Here is a 22,403-nt window from a genome sequence, read left to right as displayed (position 1 = left end):
GAGGAATATCAGACCTGCCTTTGGTGAACTGCTCATCTCTGGGTGAGGAGCTTTTTTCTTTTCTGTTTACTTCACTCCCTTAGCTTTTGTTGGTTAGTATCTTCTTTTTGAAGAAGGGCTGCATGCATAATGGGTGTGGGTTTGTTTTTTGACCTCACAAGTTTGATGTCTGGTGTAGTGGTGTGAATCGTAGTAAGATTATCCCCAATAATGAGATGTTCATGATGATTTATGTTTTTACTGTAAAGTCTTTATTTATTTTTTTGAGAGAGATTTGCTATATTTATGTTGTGTGTGTGTGTGTGTGTGTGTGTGTGTGTATATATATATATATATATATAGTGAGTTTATGCGTATTGATTGCAAGACCTTTAATAAAGAAATTGGGAAGAATGTTCCTTACATTGGCGGTCAGTGGGATGAATGTTCCTTACTTTGGCGGTCAGTGGGATGAATGTTCCTTACATTGGCGGTCAGTGGGATGAATGTTCCTTACATTGGCGGTCAGTGGGAAGAATGCTCCTTACATTGGCGGTCAGTGGGAAGAATGTTCCTTACATTGGCGGTCAGTGGGAAGAATGTACATTATATAAAGTAAAACACGAATGCATGTAGTGTGGGCAGTGCAATATAATTGTGGAGATTTGTGTGGATATGGCTTGAGTGTAGGTAGGAACACATGGGCGGGGACAGGGGGCACCAGGATCTCATATTGCCCGGGGGCCCCATGAGTCGTCAGTCCGCTCCTGCATATGGCCCCAGGTTGATCTACAACACACACATATTGGCCCTATAAAGAACGAGGAAGGACATCTGGTTACAAAGGATGGGGAGATGGTGAAGGTATTGAATTTATTCTTCCCAGTCTTCACGAGGGAATCCGGGGGCTTCAGTAACCAAAACTGCAGTGTGTATCCTCAAGACATCACAGGAAGCACCTCCATGGTTAACAGAGGACAGAATTACAATTAAACTTGGGAAACTTAACATTAATAAATCACTGGGACCAGATGGCTTACACCCAATAGTACTTGGGGAATTCAGTCACGTAATTGCCAGACCATTCTTACTAATTTTTACTGACAGTCTACTGACGGGAATGGTACCAACTGATTGGAGAAAAGCCAATGTAGCACCAATATTTAAAAAGGGCACAAAATACATACCTGGCCATTACAGACCAGTTAGCCTAACATCAATAGTATGCAAACTCTTGAAGGGGATGATAAGGGACTAACATATACACACACACACACATATATATATATATATATATATATATATATATACATACACACACACACACTATCTGAAAAGTGAGTACACCCCTCAAATTTTTTGTAAATAATTATAACTTTTCATGTGACAACACTGAAGAAATTACACTTTGCTATAATGTAAAGTAGTGAATGTACAGCTTGTCCCCCTCAAAATAACTCACACAGCCATTAATGTCTAAACCGCTAGCAACAAAAGTGAGTACACCTCTAAGTGAAAATGTTCAAATTGGGCCCAAAGTGTCAATATTTTTGTGGCCATCATTTTCCAGCGCTGCCTTAACCCTCTTTTGAGCATCTGCGAGGCCTCCTCAATTAGGTCTCTAACATCCACCAAGTCTGTAATGTCATCATGGAGGAGTGTAAGAGGACTCCACTGGCAACCTGTGAAACTCTGGGGAACTCCATGCCCAAGAGGGTTAAGGCAGCGCTGGAAAATAATGATGGCCACAAAAACATTGACACTTCCAGCCCAATTTGGACATGTTCACTTAGGGGTGAACTCACTTTTGTTGCCAGCGGTTTAGACATTAATGGCTGTGTGTTGAGTTATTTTGAGGGGATAGCAGTTACACTGTTATACAAGCTGTACACTCACTACTTTACATTGTAGCAAAGTGTAATTTCTTCAGTGTTGTCACATGAAGAGATAATAAAATATTTACAAAAATGTGAGGATGTACTCACTTTTATAAGATACTGTATATACACAAGATTTTAGTAATGAGAACAGTATTAGCTGTAATCAGCATGGATTCATGAAGAATCGTTCTTGCCAATCTATTAACCTTCTATGAGGAGGTGAGTAGCCATCAGGATAAAAAAAAGTCCCATAGATGTGGTGTATCTGGATTTTGCAAAACTATTTCACACAGATCCCCACAAACGTTTACTGTACAAAATAAGGCCTGTTGGCATGGACCAAAGGGAGAATACATGGATTGAAAATTGGCTACAAGGGCGAGTTCAGAGGGTGGTGATAAATGAGGAGTACTCAGAATGACCAGGGGTGGGTAGTGAGGATCCCCCAGGGTTCTGTGCTGGGACTAATCCTATTTATTTTGTTCATAAACGACCCGGAGGATGGGGTAAACAGTTCAATCTCTATTTGCGGATGATGCTAAGCAGGGCAATAACTTCTCCACAGGATGTGGAAACCTTGCAAAAAGATCTGAACAAATTAATGGGGTGGACAACTACATGGCAAATGAGGTTTGGTGTAGAAAAATGTAAAATAATGCATTTGGGTGGCAAAAATATGAATATAATCTATACACTTGGAGGGGCAACCTCTGAGGGAATCTAGGATGGAAAAGGACCTGGGGGTCCTAGTAGGTGATAGGCTCAGCAATGCCAAGCTGCTACCAGCACAGTGAACAGAACATTAAAAAGGGGATTCATTCCAGAGATAAACCGATAATTCTCCCGCTCGAAAAGACTCTGGTCCAGCCACACCTGGTGTATGTTGTCCAGTTCTGGGCACCAGTCCTCAGATAGGATGCACTGAAAATGGAGTACAAAGAAGGGCAACACAGCCAAAAGTCTGGAGGAAATTAGTTATGAGGAAAGGACGCAAGCACTAAAAACTTATTCTCTCTGGAGAAGCGATGCTTGAGAGGAGAAATTATTTTAATTTACAAATACCATACTGGTGACCCCACAATAGGGATAAAACTTTTTCGTGGAAGGCAGTTTAACAAGACTCGTGGCGACTCATTAAAATTAGAAGAGGCATAACCTTAAACTACACAGAGGGCCCTTTACTGCAACAGTGGCATGGATGTGGAATTCCCTTCCACAGGCGATGGTCTCAGCGGGAAGCATTGATAGTTTTAAGCACCTGAAGGACCACAACATACAGGGACATACAAGGTAATACTGACAAGTTAAGAATCAGACCTAAATATTTTAGACTTTGAGCTGGTCTCAAGGCTGACTGGTATTTATAATCCAGCTTAAGCTTTTCCAATACCTCACTGTGTACATTATGCACTGTTCCAGAGCCTGTACTGATTGATCTCTGAGCAGAAAGTAGTCCAGATACCGAGCACCAGGATCCCTTGGGCCCTTAAAAGACCCAGTACTGGTCCTAGGACCTTTGTGAACACCTGGGGAGCTGTAGCAAGCCCGAAGGGTAGAGCCACAAACTGAAAATGACGTTCCTCTACTGAAAAATGTAGGAACCTCTGAGGAGGCTGAAAGATAGGTACTTGCAAGTACACATCTTTTACATCGATGGAGGCTAAAAAGTCTCCCCTCTGGAGTGAGGTTACTACTGAATGGACTGACTCCATCTGAAAGGATTGTATCAATTGACACTTATTCAGGGACCTTAGGTCCCAAATGGGCCTTGTGCTCCTGTTTGGTTTCAGAACCGTAAACAGGTTTGAATAAAACCCTGTGTCCCATACGGATACTGGAACCTCTACAATCACTCTTTGATGCACTAGATCAGAGATCTCCAAACCACGGCCCTCCAGCTGTTGCAGAACTACACATCCCATGAGGCATTGTAAAACTCTGACATTCACAAACATGACTAGGCATGATGGGAATTGTAGTTTCTGAACTAGAGGGCCATAGTTTGGAGACCCTTGCACTAGATGATGTAGTACCTAAAGCAATAAGTTTCTTTTTTGGAGGATCTGAGGGAATGCTGGATCTCAGAAACCTCTGAAGGGGCACCCCCCCCCCCCCCCAGTAACTCCAGCTTTTAACTGCAAGATATAATTGAGGTGACCCACCTGGCCTTTATTGCTGTTTTCCAAATGTCCGCAAAGTGCAGCAGCCTTCCCCCCACCAGATGGAGTGGGGGTGTCCCCTCAAAAGGAGGGCTTGGAGCTGGGTTTATAAGAATTTTGGACCCAGGGCCTTTTCTGGCCCTGCGGCTTGCCCCTGGCCCTAGCGTTCTGTTGGCAGCGGGACTGCCCTGACGCCGAGACATTTGAGGAAGCAGTCCCTGGGGTTTTTAAATGAGGCATGTTTGGTGCTTTGTGTCATAGGAAGAAAAATTGAGGAGGGATTGGATTGTGTGAATTGGATTTGGTCCGTCTGACCCAAAATCAGAATAGCAAGACATCTAGTACCAAACGGCATGGTGGACACGCCCCTTAGGGGTCTTTAATAGACAGACCAAAGAACGAGGTATACATTTATTAAGAAATCACAGTAGTAAACATGTAGAAAAAGTACATGATACATAAAAATATATCTGATACTCAATGTGATACAATTGTAGGGTGGGGACCAGTGGCGGTCAATACAGTATAAACACCTTACATGTTATGAACTACAAGTCCTTCTTCAGAGGTTTAGTTATTGGTTCAGATGGGTACAGATTTTCTACAATAAAGAGAATACACACAATATAATATTAATATAGAGTAATAAAGATCAATACTGTTTCAACGGAGAAACTATACATTGATTTGACATAGCATGTATTGTCAGAAAATTGGATGTATTACTTATGTATGAAGCGCCTTCCTATGTAACTGAGCTGAAGGGGATAGGATGATATAACCACTCATGGGTACGAGGAAGAACACTCTCCAAGGAACATCAATCTCAGGGCCAAAATAGAGCAAAGCTTGCTTCGCTACGAGGACTCAAGCCAAGTGGAGTCAAATAGGTCCTGCTTAAACTGGGCCAGTCTAACTGAATAAGAAAATATATAAAACAGTATGATAGTAGTGATCCATTCAAGATACACAAATAATAGAGTCCAAAATGGCCCTCCTAACAGCTGACTTACAGCTGTTAAGTTAGGGTATGCTGCTGATAAAATAATAGTATAACATACCTGAGAGAGTAGATGAAGTGTGCTGAACATTCCCATAAACTCCCTCACCCTCTGCCAGGAGACCCGAGGAGCTGGTATATGAGCTGGTGTGGGAGGGCTGGTGGCCAATTATGATGATTGTGATGGGCATCAGCTGGCGCAGTAGGGGGGAGCAGCAGGCGGCAAGGTCTTCCGAAATGCAACTTTCAGAGTCTCCCGGTGAGACGGCACGAGCCGCCCCCCTCAAGTATGTTATACGATTGTTTTATCAGCAGCATACCCTAACTTGTCAGCTGTTAGTATGATAGTGGCAATCCATTCAAGATACACAAATAATAAATATAGCCAAAAATGGCATTCCTATTTTATAAATTTTCTTATTCAGTTAGACTGGCCCAGTACAACTACTTCAATAACGAGCTATAGTCATATGACATTCGCAGATGGGATCTCCCATCCTGGGCGGGCATCATATGATGTCCTCGGTTTCCTGTCGCCCCCTGGGGCCCGCATCGTGGCAATCGGGGATGAGGTGTGTTCCTCGGACACAGTCCATCCCAGATCCGTGTAAAGAGCAAATAATTTTTTTTAAAAAAAACATGATTTTTATAACAGCTTACCTGTAAAATCCTTTTTTGATGTACATCAGGGGACTAAGGCAAGTAGTATACCCCTTATATAACCCCTCCCACTACTGGGAGTCCTCAGTTTTGTAGCCAAGCAATACAAGTGTATACCAAGAAGGGGGGGGGGGGGGGGGAACCTCTGTGTCCCCTGATGTACATCAAAGAAAAGGATTTTACAGGTAAGTGGTTATAAAAATCCTGTTTTCTTTTCTTACATTGGGGGACACAGAGCCATAGTAATTACTATGTGGGATGTCCCATAGGAATGGCAACTGAAGAGAGGGAGACACAACAAAAGAAAGAGGAGGCCAGAGGACTCATACCGCAGCCTGCAGTACACTGCGCCCAAAGGCAATATCCTCATGACCTTTAACATCGATTTGATAAAATCTGATAAATGTATGAACTGAAGACCAAGTTGCAGCCTTTCAGATCTGAGACAGAGGCCTGATGATGCACCGCCCAAGAGGCACTAATCGCCCTGCTTGAGTGGGCTTTAACATGAAAAGGAGGAATTTTCTTCTTTAAGCCATAAGCCTGAATAATGACTTGATTAATCCATTTGGAAATAGTAGATTTTGATGCTACCTGTCCCCTTTTTGGACCTTCTGGCAGCACAAACAAAACATCTGTTTTGCGAACCTGAGTGGTCACCTTTAAATAGACTCTGACTGCTCTAACTATATCAAGGGAATGTAGTGCCTTCTCTTCCCTAGATAGAGGCTCTGGGAAGAAAGGAAGAAGAAGAATATTCTGGTTTAAATTAAAACCTGTCACCACCTTTGGTAGGAAATCAGGATTAGGACGTAAAACCACATTATCCTTATGCATGATCAAATATGGCTCTTTACAAGAAAGAGCTGCTAGTTCCAAAACTCTTCTAGCAGAAGAAATAGCAACCAGAAAGATTAACTTTCTAGTCAAAGAACCAAGGGAATTTCCCGTAAAGGTTCAAACAGCTGATTCTGCAAAGCCGATAAGACCAAATTTAAAGTGGTTGTAAACCCTTACAAACCACTTTGACCTACAGGTAAACCTAGATTAAGGCTTACCTGCAGGTCCAAGAAATATCTCCTAAACCTATACAGTTAAGGAGATATTTGCCCTTAGACAGGCAGGCGCACTGAGCGTGGCATTTCCAACAACGGAGCTGCCGCGCGTGTCGGCTCCCGTGCGCATGCGCGGGAGTGACGTCATCGCAGCTCCGCCGAATGACAGCGGCGGAGCTGCGAGACCCCACCGAAAAGATGGATGTGCCGGACTACAGGGGACAGCGGTGACATCGCTGGCTCCTGTGTCAGGTAAGTGACACATAATGGGCTACTATGCAATGCATAGTAGTCCATTATGCTTTGCCTTTGCAGGGAATGAAAGAGGAAGTAAACCCATCAGGGTTTACTTCCTCTTTAAATCCCAAGGATTTAGAGGTGCCTTGATAGGGGGGGATTAATCCATGTTAGCCCCTGAAAAAAGCTACGCACCAGAAAATGGGAAGCAAGAGGCCGAAATCTGGCCCTTGATAGTACTTAAGGCCAGCTTCATTTCTAATCCCATTTGCAGGAAATCAAGAATCCTACCTATGACATATTTCCTGGGGTGTCACCCCTTGTCCCTATATAAGTCGCCACACAACGCATCCCTGTCATTGCGGCCAGAGACAGTTTTGAGTCAACATCTCAAGGAAGAAGAGGAGAAGAAAAGAGAAGGCGGCGGCGATGACAGAAGACCGGGCCACCGCTAGTAAAAGAGCTGGAAGAAGGAAGCGGAAGCCCGGCAAGAAGAACCGAAGAGGGGGACAAGATGCCCGAAGTCTGAAGAAGAGGCAGCTGCGACAGAAGACGGAGCCACCGCTAGTAAAAGAGCTATAGGAAGAAAGCGGAGGCCTGGCAAGAAGTACCGAAGAGGGGGACAAGACCCCCAAATTCGGAAGAAGACCCCCGGATGGCGGCGGCGATGACGAAGAAGAAAGCCTGGCTCCTCCACTAGTAAAAGGGCTAGCAGAAGATAGCGGAGGAGTCCGGCGAGAAGACCCCCCCAAGATGGAAGATCACCGAAGCTGTGCAATAAATCATTTTAAAAACTTGTTTTTTTTCTTTACACTTTTTTCCCCCCAGGTGAATGGGTAGGGGTACAATACCCCAATACTCATTCACATAGGGAGGGGGGCCGGTATCTGACCCCCAACGGCCAGGGTTGTCGGGAAGAGGCCCTTGTCCTCATCAACATGGGGACAAGGTGCTTTGGGGAAGGGCCCTCCCCCAAAGCAGCCCCCTGTGTTGAGGTTACGCGGCCTGGTACAGCTCCGGGGGGGGGGGGGCACTTGCTCGTCCACACCCCCTTTTCCTGACCTGCCAGGCTGCATGCTCGGATAAGGGTCTGATATGGACTTTGGGGGGGGGGGGGGGGGCACCACACAGTTTTTTCAGCATAGGGCTTCCCCTTCAAGTCCATACCAGGTGAAGGGGCCAGCGAGGTGACAAAGCTAGTCCTGGCTACCTGGAGCTGCGTTCAAAATGAACGGACTTTCCTCCGTGTGTGGGCAAATCTGTTCATTTCAAAAGTCCAGTGGACTAGCACACAGACGGCCGGATAGTCTGCTAGACTGCCAAGTCCGGCGGACAATGTTGAGTCAAAACTTCTAAGTGTGCTGGACTTTTGGGGAAAAAACAAAAACAAAAAAAAACACACACGAGCGGATTGTCCGGCGGACCATAGTCCAATCATGTGTACGGGGCATTAGTCTGACCGTCCAAGACTTAAGGGCCAGACGAACTGCCCGAATCTCCAAAATGTTAAAAGGCAAGATCCTCTCTAACTTGGACCATCTCCCCTGGACAATGTTCTTCCAGGACTGCTCCCCAGCCTAGAAGTCTGGAATCTGTTGTCACCACTTTCCAGGAAACTGGTAGAAACGATTTTCCCTTTTGGAGGTTGCTGGATATCAACCACCAATTTAGGCTCCGACGTACGTCGGGAGCCAAGCGTATTGGAAAATCAAAGGCCTGAACCTTTTTGTAGGGATGCACCGAATGGGTTTTTTGGTGCCGAAACCGATACCGAAAATGAAAAATACACTAGGCCGAAAACCGAAACAGCACCGATACCGAAAATGACTGTTTTTAAAAAATATTTTTATACAGGTGGTGGTCAGAGACTGGGGACATGGTACAGGAGGTGGTCAGACTGGGGACATGGTACAGGAGGTGGTCAGAGACAGGGGACATGGTACAGGAGGTGGTCAGAGACTGGGGACATGGTACAGGAGGTGGTCAGAGACTGGGGACATGGTACAGGAGATGGTCAGAGACTAGGGACATGGTACAGGAGATGGTCAGAGACTGGGGACATGGTACAGGAGGTGGTCAGAGACTGGGGACATGGTACAGGAGGTGGTCAGAGACTGGGGACATGGTACAGGAGATGGTCAGAGACTGGGGACATGGTCAGAAACTGGGGACATGGTACAGGAGATGGTCAGAGACTGGGGACATGGTACAGGAGGTGGTCAGAGACTGGGGACATGGTACAGGAGGTGGTCAGAGACTGGGGACATGGTACAGGAGATGGTCAGAGACTGGGGACATGGTCAGAGACTGGGGACATGGTACAGGAGATGGTCAGAGACTGGGGACATGGTACAGGAGGAGGTCAGAGACTGGGGACATGGTACAGGAGGAGGTCAGAGACTGGGGACATGGTACAGGAGGTCAGAGACTGGGGACACGGTACAGGAGATGGTCAGAGACTGGCGACATGGTGCAGGAGGTGGTCAGAGACTGGCGACATGGTACAGGAGGCATCCCCCATTGCAGCCAGTGTCCCCCATTGCAGCCAGTGTCCCCCATTGCAGCCAGTGTGTCATTTTGCAGCCAGCGTGTCATTTTGCAGCCAGCGTGCCAGTGTGTCATTTTGCAGCCAGTGTACCAGTGTGTCATTTTGCAGCCAGTGTACCAGTGTGTCATTTTGCAGCCAGCGTGTCATTTTGCAGCCAGCGTGTCATTTTGCAGCCAGTGTGTCATTTTGCAGCCAGTGTGTCATTTTGCAGCCAGTGTGCCAGTGTGTCATTTTGCAGCCAGTGTGCCAGTGTGTCATTTTGCAGTCAGCGTGTCATTTTGCAGCCAGTGTGTCATTTTGCAGCCAGTGTGCCAGTGTGTCATTTTGCAGCCAGTGTGCCATTTTGCAGCCAGTGTGTCCCATTGCAGCCTGTGCAGGGAGGAGAGCCGCCTCCGCCGCCTATTTCATCACAGCGCCGGGAACATCACAGCTTTCATTTCAATAGCTGTGTGTTCCCGGCCGCGCGCCGTCACACGCAGGCCCTCCCCCTTGTCCGGGCACTTTGATAGACAGATCATCCGTCCAATCCTGCGGATGATCTGTCTATCTAAGTGCCCGGACAAGGGGGAGGGGCTGCGTGTGACGGCGCGCGGCCGGGAACACACAGCTATTGAAATGAGAGCTGTGATGTTCCCGGCGCTGTGATCAAATAGGCGGCGGAGGCGGCTCTCGAGTGCTATACAACCCCCATGATGGGCGCCGCCAGGGGCGGGGGGGCGGAGCCCCGCCCCCACCCAGGCCACGCCCCATTTTCGGCTCCATTATCGGCCATTTTTCTCTTTCGGCAAATTGCCGAAAAGGGCATTTTCGGCCGATATGTTTTGGCGGCCGAAATTTCGGTGCATCCCTACCTTTTTGTTCCAGGCCGACAGGATGGTGCTTTGAAGCAGTCTTGAGTGAAACTGCGTGTAAGGGATGGCCTCGAAGGAGGCCACCATTTTTCCCAACAATCTCATGCACAACCAAATGGAAAGACTTTTCCTTGCTTTGATAAATTTTTGTGAAAAACGTGTAGCGCTTATTTGTTTTTACCACATTACAATGTGACCAATGTAATCAATACATGTGTTAGACTGTGCACAAAACACATAAAAAAGAAATATATAAACACTCAATTACTGTATATGTAAAGCTAGAATGTCCAAGTAAATAAATATGAAAAAAAAAAAAAAAAAAAAAAAAAAAAAAAAAAAATGTGTCCACAAAAGTGGAAAAACAGCATGAAAACAGATGAAGAGTTCTCCAGATTTTCCAAGGTTACTGTGTGTGACACGATGAAGTGAAAAACAGTCCTACACCTTCTCCAAAGGATAATCACACAATCACCGCGTGAACCCTCCACCACATAAAATGGGGGCTTACCAGATTTAATGGATCCTACTCAAAATTATATTTGGAGGATCATATGTGCTTGTAGGTATACATAGGCTATTTTTGGAGTGTTGTCTTTTTCTGGAAGGCTTTCAAGTGTAGCTATTTTCTCTGCGGTATGTCTCCATCCACATAGATCATCATAGGTAGTGGGATAGATATAAAGGAAGAGAGCAGGGACCAAAATAGTGTAACTCCGTTTTTCGTTTCAAATAATTTAATTAAAAATTATCAAACTCACGTGTACAAAGAACATAAGCGCTTTTTCAGTAAAATCTCAGGCTGCAGTGAAGTCCCCTTGCTTTGATAAGTCGAATCAATCCTATAATGGAACTGATTCTTGTCTGGGGCAAGAATACCTTCTGTACAGTATCTATGACCAGCCCCAAGTACTGTAATCTCCTGGAGGTTTCCAGGTAGTTTACAGCTGTGACCAGACTCTGGTTTAAACCTGAGACTGAATGATCTATTAAAAGCAAATCGGACTGTCATGCCTTGAGCCCTTAATCTGGCTAAAAGGAAGTGCCAGAATTTTTGATAACACCCGTGGTGCTGTGGCTAGACCGAATGGCAGGGCCACAAACTGAAAATGATGATTTTCTATTTTGAAGCGCAGAAATTTCTGGTGAGCGGGAAATATTGGCACGTGGAGATATAAATCTTTGATATCGATAGATGCCAAAAACCCCCCTCCTTGCAGGACAGAAACAACTAATCGGTTTAATTTGTAACATTATAAGAATGGTGTATGTTTTGTTTGGATATAAGATGTAATGTCTATCTTGTTATTGTGGGTTTATTTCCTCTGAATATTATTCTCTTTTCTTATTGGTAAAAAAAAGAGTGCACAAGCAACCTGTCTTGTGATGCTACGCCTTCTATATTAGGATCCTCGGGAGAGGATAAATAAGTATCTTCCAAATCTTTGGGATGATCTACCTGGTCCCCAGCCTCCTGCACCTCAATAAGAGGGTCTTGAACACTAGATGGGGATCTGCTACGTTTGACCCCACTATGGAGAGATATGCTAATGTGTCCTCCACAGCCAGCAGCAGCTACACACAGCGCTTTAAAAACTTCCTCCACGTGTGGCTGGCGTCTGATGCCGTTAGCCACGCCCCCTCCTTTCCTTTCACAGGAAAGTGTCTTCCCACGAGTGCAGGCTCAGGCGCCTTGCGAAACTGACATGGCGGTGGGGGTGCGGGGTAAATCCTCTGCAGAGCAGCTGCTCAGTCTTTTTTTTTTCCAAAAAACTGCTTTAGGCATATAAGCCCCCCGAAGGGGGAAAAAAACCCAACATTGGGGGCGCTGGAGGAGAACCAGACCCCCCTTTTTTACCAGAGGATCTGCTTGTGGCCAGAGGAGAGGAGAAATAAAGGCTTCTGACACAGCGCTGTTTCCAGCATCAGGCGGTGAGTGCTCAATACAGAACCCAGTGGTGACACATAGGCATGAAAACATAAAAGGAGAAATTCTTAAGAAAATCTCCACTTACTTTTCCTCGCAGCAGGGTTATCGGAGATAACCCCAATCATCACCCTTCATGATGGGCTCCGAAATCTTCACCCTTCATGATGGGCTCCGAAATCTTCACCCTTCATGATGGGCTCCGAAATCTTCACCCTTCATGATGGGCTCCGAAATCTTCAGGAACAGGGGAACCTAAAGGTTACCCACAATCCTGGACCTGCAACAGCACCCTGCCAGTAAAAAACTTTATGGCCTTACTACCAAAAAGTACTGGATCCCAGGGTCCAGCACTCTAAAGAGAAGCATTCGGAAGCAAAACCTTGTTTCTTCGGACACAAGGCCCGGGTACCATTCCTTTAGCCCATGAAAGGACATCTGAACTGATCCAATCAGCATGGCTAGCCCTAGCAAGGATTGCTTCCAGCGGAGCTCGGCACAGCACCTTTACTCGTGACCAACACCTTAGACACTGGCGAAAAAAACTGACTCCCAGTAGTGGGAGAGGTTATATAGGGAGTACACTTCTTGCCTTAAGGCGTGCCAGTGTCCATCACCTATCAGTGCCCCTATAACCCACATAGTACTATGGCTCCGTGTCCCCTGATGTAAGAAAGAAAATGGCTCTTTACCATGTGACTGGATCTGACCAATCACAGCCGGTCACATGTACTGCCCCCGTGCACGTGCACACATACCGGCGATCAGGGACGAGGCTCGTCACCCTGACGCAGCCCAACCCCGATCGTAGTAAAGAGCCAATAAAATTGGCTATTTACCATGTGACTGGCTGTGTCCAATCACAGAATGTCAACAAACCACGGTAACGAGATGTTACCGGGTTCTCCTCCTCACACACCGATCGTGTGTGAGAAGGAGATTGCAGTAAAATCTTGTTACCGCTTACAGTGTACATCACACTGATTGCCCCACCCAATAAAAAGGACCTGTCACAGTCCATCTGAGTACCCGCGTACCTGTCACAGCCCATCCGAGTACATGTCACAGTTCATCTGAGTACCTGTCATAGCCCATCTGAGTACCCGAGTACCTGTCACAGCTCATCTGAGTACCCGCCTACCTGTCACAGCCCATCTGAGTACCTGTCACAGGCCATCTGAGTATCCAAGTACCTGTCACAGTTCATCTGAGTACCCGAGTACCTGTCACAGTTCACCTGAGTACCCGAGTAACCGCATACCTGTCACAGCCCATCTGAGTACCTGTCATAGTCCACCTGGGTACCTGTCACAGCCCATCTAAGTACCTGTCACCGCCCATCAGAGTAACTGCATACCTGTCACCAGCCCATCAGAGTACCTGCATACCTGTCACCAGCCCATCAGAGTACCTGTCACCATTACATCAGAATAACAGAGTACCTGTCACCAGCCCATCAGAGTAACTGAGTACCTATCTGCAGCCCATGCCTCATAGAATATATGTCGGGGTGTTTGATTTCCAAAATCGGGTCACTTTGTGGGCAATTCCACTGTCCTGGTGCTCAAGGAACTTCAAAAATGTGAATGAGGAATGAAGTGAGATGTGCAATTTATGCTCCTAGAATACCTGAAGGTACTACTTAAATGTTGGGCCTCTGTATGTGGCCCGGCTGTGTAAAAGTCTCACACATGTGGTATCACCATACTCAGGAGTAGCAGAATGCGTTTTGGGGTGTAATTTTTGTGGTATACATGCTATGTGTTAGAAATATCTCAAATTGACAACTTTGACCAAAAAATAAAAATTCATTTTCTTTCCACGTTTTCTGAAGATTTGTGTAACAAAAAAATTAACAGTTCAAAAGACTTATAATGCCTCATAGAATATACGTTGGGGTGTTTGTTTTCCAAAATAGGGCAATTTTGTGACTAATTACATTGTCCTGGTGCTCCAGGGCCTTCAAACTTTTAATAGGTCGTTAGGAAATTAGGTGTAATAATTTATGCCCCATGAATGCCTAATGGTGCTCCCTGCATGTTGTGCCTCTGTATGTGGCAGGCTGTGTAAAAGTCTCACACATGTGGTATCGCCATACTCAGGAGTAGCAGAATGTGTTTTGGGGTGCCACTTTTACCATATAAATGCTTTGAGTTCGAAATATCTTATAAACTGAACACATTGTGCAAAATAAAATATGGTTTCATTTTCTATATTTTCCGAAGACAAGGAGAAAAAAATTAACCGTTCAAAAGACTCATGCCTCATAGAATAGACGTTGGGGTGTTGGCTTTCCAAAATGGGGTCATTCCACTGTCCTGTCGCTCCAGGACCTTCACAAATGTAATAGGTCATTAGGAAATTAAAGGTGTAATTTTTTATAATTTTTTTATAAACCCTGATGGTGCACCCTGCATGTTGGACCTTTCTGTGTGGCCAGACTGTGTAAAAGTCACACACATGTGGCATCGCCATACTCGGGAGGAGCAGCAGAATGTATTTTGGGTGTAATTGGAAGTATGCATGTGTTGTATGTGAGAAATAACATGAAAATTGTGAAAAAAAATCTTAAATTTCCCAAGAATTGTGGGAAAAAATTACAACTTCAAAATACCTCCCATGCCTCTTACTAAATACCTTTGACTGTCTACTTTTCAAAAAAGGGTCATTTGGGGCTATTTGTAATTTCCCGACATTTCAGGGCCTCAAAAAAATGAGCAAGGCTGTCAGGTGGGATCAGTTTTCAATGATTTGCACCATAGCTTGTAGACTAACTCAGACTAAATATTCACTAATTTGGGTTATTTTTACCAGAGATGTAACCGTATAAATTTTGGCCCAAATTGATGAAAAAATATGACTTATTTACAAAATGTTATCATAGAAACAAAAAAAAAAAAAAGTTTTTTTTTCCCCCAAAATTTGTGTCACAAAAAATAAAAAACCCAGCGGTGATTAAATACTACCAAAAGAAAAGTCCATTTGTATGTAAAACAAATTATAAAAAATTTGTTTTGGTACAGTGCTGCATGACTGAGTAATTGACATTCAAAGTGAGAGCACTAAAAGCTAAAAATTGGTCTGGGCAGGAAGGGTGTATGGTGCTATTAGGCTCCACTTAGCTTGAGTCCTCGTAGCGAAGAAAGCTTTGCCCTGTTTTGGCCCTGAGATTGATGTTCCTTGGAGAGTGTTCTTCCTAGTATCCATGAGTGGTTATAGCATCCTATCCCCTTTAGATCAGTTATGTGTGAAGTGCCTTACTATTGACATGGACATTCACTGTATTGTTCATTTAAGCACAAGACACTCCATTTTGTTTGCATTGTTGAAATGTGTTCTGTAACCTTCACCTAACACACAGACATCTTTTGCTAGAAGCTGTCTGTCTCTACTCGTCCCACCCCCCTCCCAAGGTTTTACTCTTGCAATTGTTATATTTGTTAGTTTTTAACAACATCTCACACCACCCCTTTCTTATCTATAAAACAACATGTAATAAATCCTGGCACTGAACAGACATTTTAAACACAGTGATTGCATCCTGTGAATCTGTTCCTGCGCAGTATTAACTTTTGTTTTCGAGTCCAAATCAGAACATTATGTAAGCAATTAATCAAATTTTCTGACAACACATGCTAGGTCAAATCAATGTATAGTTTCTCAGTTGAAATAGTATTGATCTTTATTACTCTATATTGATATTGTATTATGTGTATAGTCTCTTTATTGTAGAAAATCTGTACCCATCTGAACCAACACCACTACCCTGAAGAAGGACTTTTAGTCCTTAAGATGTAAGGTGTTATATACTGTATTGACCACCACTAGTCCACCCTGCACCAGGACAGTGACCAGCTCATACAATTGTATCACATTAGGCACCAGATATTGTTTTTATGTATCATGCATTTTTTCTACAAGTTTACTACTGTGATTTCTTAATAAATGTATACCTTTAATACCTCATGCTTTGGTCTATTAACCCCCCCGGCGGTATTCCCGAGCCTGGCTCGGGGTGGAAGTTTTATACCAAAAGCGGTAACCCCGAGCCAGACTCTGGACCGCATCGCTGAATGCAGGAGGATGTTTACTTACCTTCTCCCTTGGATCCAGCGATGTCCCCCTGCTGTACGAGCGACTCGTCCTCCGCCCGATTCATCACGGAGCCGATCTCCATTCCCTGCGAGCGTTGCGACGCACGGGGATGGAGATCGGCGCCAATTTCAAAAAGTGAAACACACAGTATACATACAGTATAATGTAATCTTACAGATTACATTGCTGTATGAAATTATTTCACATCCCCTTTGTCCCTAGTGGTCTGCCCAGTGTCCTGCATGCAGTTTTATAATATAAAAAGTGTTCTTTATGCCTGGAAACTGTAGATTGTCCATAGCAACCAAAACTGTCCCTTTACATCAAAAATGATTTTAGACCAGCTAGAAAACAGCAATAATAAATTGGAATCACTCGCAGAATTGAGCGATAGTGATTTGTGGGGAGATCCGTCATCAAATATTGAAAAGTAATGACGGTGACAATTTTGCAACTGAGCAAATTTCAGTGTTTTTGATTTGATTACATTATTGAATAATTTTTATTGTTATATTTGGTATAATTATTTATAGTTATATTCTAATTTATGATTTCATTTTTCAAACTTTATCATACCCGGGATGTCTGCTAGACTCCGGTTTGGACAGATTTAAGTGAGTTATTCCTAAGAATTACAGGACTACAACATAAAAACGTAAAATTTTCATGCAAAATAATTGTACCGCTTTCAGCACCTAAAATCCCAAATAATCAAACCGCCAGGGAGGTTAAAGACCCCTAAGGGGTGTGTCCACTGTGCCGTTTGGTACCAGGAGTCTTGCCATTGGATATATTTGTCCAAGTGAAAACTGAATAAACGTTCCCCATGAAATAGGAAACCTGCCAATAACTTTTTACAAGGAAGCTCAGCTGACCAGTTCTTAAGCCATAAAAGTCTGCGCGTATGTACAGACAAGAGCGCCAGACAAGAAACCTGGTGTACTGAATCATTTAAAGCATCAACAGCAAAACACAGCGGTCAAGGAATATCTGTCTTACTTTCAGGCAGATCATGCTCCTGGTTAGGCCTATCCGGCCATTTGACTTGATCCTCTACGGACTGGCAAATACCAATTGCTGCAACAGCTGGCTTAATAGCTGAACTGGCCAAAGAAAAGGAAGCCTTTAATAACTCCAATTTCTTGTCAACAGGGTGTGTGCGTTATCTACCAGACAAGTTAAGTTCTTGTTTAAGGAAGAGACTGCTGCATTTACAGCTGGCAAACTCAATTTAACAAACTTTTCATCCATGGGATATAAAATGGGAAAACCTTTTAGTAGGTAAAAAAGTCCTGTCAGGATGTTCCCAATTAGCATACACTGCCTGTTCCAACAGGGGGTGTAGCGGGAAAGTCTGTGCGACCTGAAAAGGTCTCAGAAATCCCAACGAGGACCAGGGGGGCTCAGTCACATCTGCAAGAGGCAACTTAAAGGCAGAATGTGCTATTTCGGTCAGAGTCAGGATCAAAAACCTCTGCAACTGAGAGGCAGACATCGAAAGGATATCTTCTTGTCCATATTGCTCAGAAGCAGACTCATCTTCTGGGCACTCCACCGAATCCTGAGCTTTAAGCTCTTCCCAATCCTCAACCCATTCCTGCCCCAGACAAGCAGACTCTGGAGCATACACAGCCTAGATAAGTTGGGTGTGCGCTGGAAAGTTCTATGTGTGTGCGCACGCATGTGCACTGTCCCTGCGAGCGGGTGTGACTGTATTCGCTTACAACGCAAATCTTCGTGAGCCCAGATAAAGACTAGGCCAAACACACTGCTGAGCCCAGCGGTGCTCTTAAACGCACGTGCGACGTGGCGAACAAAGGCGAAATGGCACATCGTAGTGCACCGTAGCGATAAACAAGACAGAAGCAAAAAAAGGTACAATTTGCAAACCCCCACAGTAAGCCCAGAACTCCCCAGATGGTCACTGCACACAGATGTCTAGCCTTTAGCTAGTTTGACTGATTGTTACAATCACTGGGACACCCTGCAATAAAGGGGTTTTACTTAGCCGTCCAGGTGCAGGGCCACTTAGAAGCTAAGGGCCCAATCTTCACCCTTCACGGCGGGTTCCGGTCACTTGGACCTTCAAGGACTGGGTACCCTTTCATGTTTAGGGTCCACTCCCTTGGACCTGTACAGCACCTGGCAGGAAATGCCTTAGCGCTGTAGTGTCCAGGATTTCCACTCCGCAGGGTCCAGCGCCTGGAGGCCACATTACAGGCAAAACCTTGCAGGATCTGGAGTCTTCTTTGCAAGGGGCTGGGGTACCATTTATGTAAGCATAAAAGCCTGTGTCAAATGGATCCAATTGGTTAATCCCTTGATTCATTTTTGGAACCATTCGTGGGACTAGAGACCTGGAGCTCAGAGAGCTCAAAGAAAAAACCATGCCATCCACCTTGCAGACACTGGTAAAAAACAAAAGTACTTCCTTCATGGGAGGGGTTATATAGGGGATCACTTCCTGTCTGAAGACCTTTGGTCTACCAGTGTCCATTCACCTAAAAATGCAGTATAACCCAGCAGGTAATGAATATTAGCCTGTGTCCCATGATGTATGAAAAAGAAAATGGGTTTATTATTATTGCCTTTAGTCACACTCAGGGCAGTCTTTAATATGGCTTGGGCCTGGGAAAACTTTTTGCGCCCCCGCCCCACCCATATGCAATTTTGTTCTTCACCCTAACATCTCAAAAACCAGACAGCATTATCGAAAAAAAAAAATCCTAAAAACTTTGCAGACCCCCTTCACAGCAGTCCCACGATGTCTTTGGTTCTCTTATGTCACAGAACTCCATTACATTGCAGCCTCTTCACATGACAGCACCCATCACAACATTTCCACATTATAGTGCCCCTTTACCCACAGCACCCCAATTACATTGCAGCCATTGTCACATCACATCACACATTCACATGCAGGTGTTTTGGCGGCCCACATTTGCGCAGGCACAGCAGCCCACCCATTTGAATGGGCTGCCATGCTTTCATTTCCTGCAGAAAAAATGGTGCCTTCAGAATTTTAAAAATGCAGTGCAACTTAGCTACAGTTCCTGCACACACAAATGCACTGCGTTTTTAAAAATGTGGCCTAAACATCTAAAAAAACAGCAAGTTTGCTGGTGCAGGAAATGCGGGTAAGTCACATTGTGCAAAAGCAGAATGGACAGACAGTGCTGTATTTCACTGCTTGATGGGCATAGGTGTGTGCAGCCTATTACATGATGCATGCACATTTTTTTTGGAGGAAACGCAGGTATGGCAGCGCATTCAAATGAATTGGCTTCTGTGCCTGTGCAAATGTGGGCCGCCAAAACATGTGAACCAACCAGGCCCAAAATAAGCCCATCAAGCAGTTAAATACACCAACCTATGTGCTGTAATGCTGTGTTCTCTAATAAAAAATACAACCACAGTGGTGCTCAAAATTGTGTTTTTTTGGGGGGGCGCGCAAAAATATTTTGAAAAAATCAATTGCAGCCACTCTGCCCATCAAATGCTGCCACCATGCCCATCAAATGCTACCACTGTGCCCATATGCTGCCAGTGTACCCATCATATGCTGCCAGTGTGCCCATTAAATTTTTAAAACTTTCTAGTCTGTTCCAGTTCTACACATGGGGTGTGTCCTGGCCAGCTCCGAATCCACACTGTAGTCTGACTCCTTCTACCGGGGCCTCCACGTTCCTCTGAGTCCTATCACATATGCACACTTGCAGGCAGCCTAGCAAGGGGCAGAGCCAGAGCGTTAGTTGAGCTCAAGGTCCGGCCTACTCCTTGACACAACCTGCTGCACTGTGCACGTGGTGCTGAGTTGATGCTGGCTTATGTCTGACAGTGTGGGATTTTCAGCGCCGATTTGCGGGCAGCACATGGGCTTAAGGGGCAGCTCTGCTTTGGGTCACAAGTGGTGAAAGGGCCCTGGGCAGCTGCCCCGTTTTCCTCGCGTTAAAGACCGCCCTGGTTACACCAAGTCTAAGATGGTGAAAAAGAGGCTGTAATAACCACTGTAATTCCTTTCTCCAACAGGTTCTTGTGCTCTTTTTTGCTGACACTTCAGAGTGTGGGCGATTCCTTGGCATCAGGCAGGTATTCTAGGTGTACAGAAGAATGAAGCAATAACTTAGAGTGCATCCGGAAAGTATTCACAGCGCTTCACTTTTTTCACATTTTGGTAGAGCCTTAGTCCAAAATTGATTAAATTCATTATTTTCCTCAAAATTCTAAAACAATATCCCATAACGACAATGTGAAAGTAGTTTGAAATATCTGCAAATTTATTAAAAATAAAAATCACATGTACATACGTATTTACAGCCTTTGCTATTATACTCAAAACTGAGTTCAGGTGCATCATGTTTCCACTGATCAACCTTGAGATGTTTCTACAACTGGATTGGAGTCCACCTGTAGTAAAATGAGTTGAGTGGACACTATTTGGAAAGGCGCACACCTGTCTATATAAAGGTCCCACAGTGAACAGTGCATGTCAGTGCACAAACCAAGCCATGAAGTGTAAGGAATTGTCTGTAGACCTCAGACAGGATTGTATTGAGGCACAAATCTAAGGAAGAGTACAGAAATTTTTTTGCAGGTCCCAATAAGCACAGTGTCATTCATCATCTTTAAAAGGAAAAAGTTTGGAACCATCAGGAATCTTCCTAGAGTGGGCTGTCTGGATTGATCGGTGGTGAAGGGCCTTAGTCAAGGAGGGGACCAAGAACCCGATGGTCCCTCTGACAGATCTCCAGCGTTTCTCTGTGGAAAGAGGAAAACCTTCCAGAAGAACCATCTCTGCAGCACTCCACCAATCAGGCCTGTATGGTAGAGTGGCCAGACAGAAGCTACTTTAGGGCGGCACAGTGGTGTAGTGGTTAGCACTCTCACCTAGCAGTAAGGGTCACTGGTTCAAATCCCAACCATGACACTACCTGCCTGGAGTTTGCATGTTCTCTCTGTGCCTGCGTGGGTTTCCTCCGGGTACTCCGGTTTCCTCCCACAATCCAAAAACATGCAGGTAGGTTAATTGGCTTCTGTCCAAAATTGGCCCTAGTATATGAATGGGGACCTTGGATTGTGGGCTCATTGAGGGTAGGGACCGAAGTGAGTGTGCAATGTACAGGGATAGGGACAATTGTAGACACTCACTCAGGTTGAACTGGATGGACTGGTGTCTTTATTCAACCCAACTATGAAACTACTCAGTAAAAAGGCTTGACAGCCCGCCTGGAGTTTGACAAAAGGCACCTGAAGGACTCCCCGACCATGAGAAACAAAATTCTCTGGTCTGATGAAACAAAGATTGAACTCTTTGGCCTCAATAACAAGTGTCATGTCTGGAGAAAACCAGGCATCACTCATCACCTGGCCAATAGCATCCCTACAATGAAGCATGGTGGTGGCTGTATCATACCGTGGAGATGTTTTTCAGTGGCAAGAACTGGGAGACTAAATCAGGATTGAGGGAAATATAAATGCAGCAAACTTCAGAGTACACTCTGAACATCCATGGAGAGACCCGAAAATGGCTGTGCACCGACGTTCCCCATCCAACTTGATGGAGCTTGAGAGGTCCTCCAAAGAATGGGAGAATGGGAGAAACTGCTCAAAAATAGGCATGCCAAGCTTATAGCATCTTCCAACAGGACAACAACCCTAAGCACACAGCCAAGATAACAAAGGAGTGGCTACCGGACAGCTCAATGTCATTGAGTGGCCTAGGTGTTCCAAGCTTGTAGCATTATACCCAGAAAGGCTCGAGGCTGTAATTGTTGAAGCACCTTTGACACCAAAGTATTGAGCAAAGGCTGTGAATACTTAATGTACACTTATGTATACTTAGTTCTAAATTGTACATGTGATTTTTATTTTGTAATAAATTTGCAAAGATTTCAAAACAAACTTCTTTCACATTGTCATGATGGGGTATTGTTTGTAGATTTTTTTTAGGAAAATAATTTAATCCACTTTGGAATAAGGCATAACAAAATGTGGAAAAAGTGAAGCACTGCG

General features: G+C 44.8%; 1 protein-coding gene across 1 annotated transcript in view; it reads right to left on the bottom strand.

Annotated features, from left to right (window-relative positions):
- Positions 1 to 4,415: 4,415 nt before the first annotated feature.
- The window catches only part of FBXW11 (F-box and WD repeat domain containing 11), a 445,866-nt gene continuing 427,878 nt past the window's right edge, over positions 4,416 to 22,403 (bottom strand). Inside the window, exon 14 of the mRNA XM_077473613.1 lies at positions 4,416 to 4,619. The gene's annotated coding sequence lies outside the window, so the exon portion shown is untranslated. The remainder of the gene's footprint in view (positions 4,620 to 22,403) is intronic.

The sequence above is a fragment of the Lithobates pipiens genome, unplaced genomic scaffold, assembly GCF_037356315.1.
Source record: "Lithobates pipiens isolate NorthernLeopardFrog02 unplaced genomic scaffold, aLitPip1_a1.2 Scaffold_8, whole genome shotgun sequence".
NCBI classification, from domain to species: Eukaryota; Metazoa; Chordata; class Amphibia; order Anura; family Ranidae; genus Lithobates; species Lithobates pipiens.
This window is presented reverse-complemented; position numbering and strand designations above follow the sequence as displayed.